This window comes from Prosopis cineraria, unplaced genomic scaffold (assembly GCF_029017545.1).
Source record: "Prosopis cineraria cultivar Desert tree isolate PC_DT_omini unplaced genomic scaffold, ASM2901754v1 PC3, whole genome shotgun sequence".
NCBI classification, from domain to species: Eukaryota; Viridiplantae; Streptophyta; class Magnoliopsida; order Fabales; family Fabaceae; genus Prosopis; species Prosopis cineraria.
In genome coordinates, this window is record NW_026555334.1 from 13,281,185 (window position 1) to 13,284,612 (window position 3,428).

Here is a 3,428-nt window from a genome sequence, read left to right on the forward strand (position 1 = left end):
ATATATATATAAATGCACAAAGTACAATACATTTTTTTATATACAAGGAATAAACCCGTCCACAGTAAATAATATTTTCTCTTCTAAGATACTGAAGGCAAATGTAGACACTTAAATTTTTTATACAAGGGTTGCTACATACACTAGTGTTGGGACTCGAACCCCAGCCTTTATACATTTCTGACATGCCAAATTAAGATTACATTGAATTAATTCCCCTAAAAAACAAAGATAGTTACAAACTTAAACCTATCTTTTCAAAAGCCCCCAAATAATAGAAACCATGGCAAATTTTGTAATGGCCCATGAATGATAATTCTGATGATCATCTTTAAGGCTTCCAATATGGTTGCAACTTGTGTACATATCTCTATTTGTTGAATTAATGGTGATGAGATATAGTTGTCTTTGTAGGAATGAGCTCACAGCAGACATGGTGTCTTTGGGATCCATCGATGCCACAAAATGCTAAGTGTCTTTAAAATTACATCCACAAAGAAATCATTACCTTTCTAAATGCTTTATCTGTTCACATGACCAAAAAATCATCATTTCATCAGTTAAATCTAGTCTAGTTATTGTTTGCTTGGAGAACAATATCACAATAAAAAAAAAGGCAAAATACAATTTTAGTCTATTAAATTCATATCGAGTTCTATTTTAGTCATTTAAGTTTGTTTAGTTTCTTTTCAATCTTTTATAGGCCGAAATTTGTCTCTTCCCTGACACAGTTAATCAATTAAATGTAAAATGATGGCATGCAATTTTCTCAGTTAAGTCTAAAAAAAATGAAAAAGAAAACCAAATTACTTTTATATCTTTTTTCATTGATTAATTTTGTCTTACTTCTAAAGTATCTTTAAATTATTATAAGGTAATTTTCAAAATATTAAGAAAAAAGTTAACTATTACATCATACACGGATAATAAGTTATTATCAAAGCATTGTTAATTTATATTATTTTTTGATTAAATTTAAATTTTAAAAATATTTTAAAATCAGTTTAAAATTAATAAATAATGATGATGGAAGAGGACTATTTTTTTCTGAAATTCCCTTGAAAAAATACACTAAATTAATTAACAATATGAAATGAAATTTGATGTAAACTTAAGGGGATAAAAGTATATTTTTGAAAAGTTTAAAAAAAATAAAGGAAAAGAAATAAGTAAAGCGATTAAATTCCTCTCAACAGAATGTTCAATCAAATTAATCAGACATATAATGTGCCTGCTACAACAACTTATTAATTAAAACCACTTAGACTAGCTAAATAAATCAAACAATACTCACCATATATAAAATCACACATGTACCAATAGTATTGGTCCAATACAACTCATTAACAACCTATTTTTTTCAAACAAAAATTTAAGCTTCCAAAACGCACCCTTCATTATTAGAGGGAGAGAATATAATTAAAAAAAAGGTAATATTTGAAGAGCATTGTTAATGAAATTTTATTTTTGTAAAAATATCTTATATTTTGAGATGATAATTTTTTTAAAAAATATCTTATAAATTATGACGGGATAGTATAATAACATACATTTACACACAATCACGCAAGAATAGGATGGACCCCCTACTTACACCCTTGAAATTTGAAAATTTTATTAGTTAGAACTCGGGGTAAAGGGAAAAAAAATTTTGATAAGAGTATTTGATATTCTAATTTTTTTAAAGCAATGTCACCTTGAAACTTTTAAAAAGAGTATAATTTTGCCATGTTGTCATTGTTGACCATGAGTTCACTGTGAATTTGAGTTTTATTGTGAAATCGGCAGCCACCAATGGCAATTTAAAAAAAAAAAAAAAACTGATGAGGGAGCCTCGTCAAAATACAACATTCAAGTTTTCGAGTAGTTCCTTGACTGCTTTGTTGGCTCAGGCTCCAAAGCTCCAAGCAAGTCCGGTGACTAGAAATCAGAATTTTGTGGGAAACATGATGCTTACATCCTTTGGTAACTTCTACTCAGGTGAATCATCACCAATGATGCCAGCGAGGACTTAGAATCATATGTTTGAGGGTAACATGACATTGAATAGCCATGATAAGTATTACACTTATGGATCATCGACGATGGTGCAAGCAGAGACTCGGAAATCGGAATCATATGTTTAACATGACGCTGAACGGCCATGACAACTTCCACACGGGCGAATCCTCGTCAATAGTGCCTGCAAAGAATAATAATATTATGTTTGAGGAAAACGTGATACTTAAAAGCCATGAAAACTTCTACCCAAGCAAATTGTCGTCAATGGTGTCTGTGGAGACTCAGAATCAAATGTTTGTGAAAAAACGTGATGCTGAATGTCCATGACTACCTAGGTGAATCAACTACTTCAAAAAAAATTTAGAATATCCTCTTCTCTCCCAAAAAAATTTCAAGACATTTTTGCCCTTTAGTCCTTACAATTCTATAAGGGTAAACATATTTATTTATATAAATTGATTATGCTACCAATAAAACCATAATTATTTGAGAAATATCATAAATCATGAGTGGGATTGAGACTTTTCCAATACAAAATCATGAGAAGCTTCACGCTATCTGAGTTAACATGCACACCAAATTAAGAGCCCAAGATGTTTCGTGAGTATTTGCATGTAAATGATTTTTTGATTGGGAAGAAAACAGAGATCATTTTCAAGAACTTAAATAAGACTCATCATATATTAATTGATTATCTATAATTTTCTATACTTACTTGCTCCCTTTCTTGTCAATGCTTTTGAGATCTTTTTAATGTTTAGAATGTGAGTAAAATTCCAAATGATCCATGATGTTTGAGCTAATTTGACGGTCCAGTCCATATCACACTGTATGAAGGGGCACCTAGCTGCATTAATTATAATGTAAATTTTTAGTCAAAGGTAAAAAATTCACACTAAATAATTAGTACAGGTGAGTAAGAAACTTTACAATTCACAATTTAAATATCCACAAACACACACCAGAAACAAGAATTAACAAGATCTATCTAATTCAAAATACTTATGGTGGCAAGCTAAAAACTTAAACAAAAAACTAGTCCAAGGAGTTCACCTTTTTCTTCAGGCAAGAGCAAGGCACCCAAGGAGTTCACCTTTATAAGCTCGATCAATGATTAGAATCTGCAATATGAAGGAGAAAGGAAAGAGAACTCTAATAGAGTTTCTATGGATGAGATTGTGAGAAGTGTGAAGGAGAGCTTTGACATATATAAAGAGTTTAGGTGAGGAAGGAGGTGAGAGAGCTACAACAAATTGGCGTCTCAAATGATGACACCTATGTGTTATAGGACATAACACTTGTCTAACATGCAAAACTCTAACGTAAATGTTGACAGATAGTGACTAATTTTCTGTTTCAAAATATCCATATATGATGAGGATAAATCACATTATTTTAAGGCTTGACAGCTATGCAAAGCTTACACA

At 30.7% G+C, this 3,428-nt stretch overlaps 1 long non-coding RNA gene across 1 annotated transcript; it reads right to left on the reverse strand.

Annotated features, from left to right (window-relative positions):
- Positions 1-1,696: 1,696 nt before the first annotated feature.
- On the reverse strand, positions 1,697-3,167 carry LOC129305156 (uncharacterized). Its single transcript, XR_008591890.1, has 3 exons — positions 3,055-3,167; positions 2,717-2,848; positions 1,697-2,182 (listed from the first exon to the last, which is right to left on the reverse strand). It is a non-coding gene; the product is annotated as an uncharacterized LOC129305156 (long non-coding RNA).
- Positions 3,168-3,428: the final 261 nt, after the last annotated feature.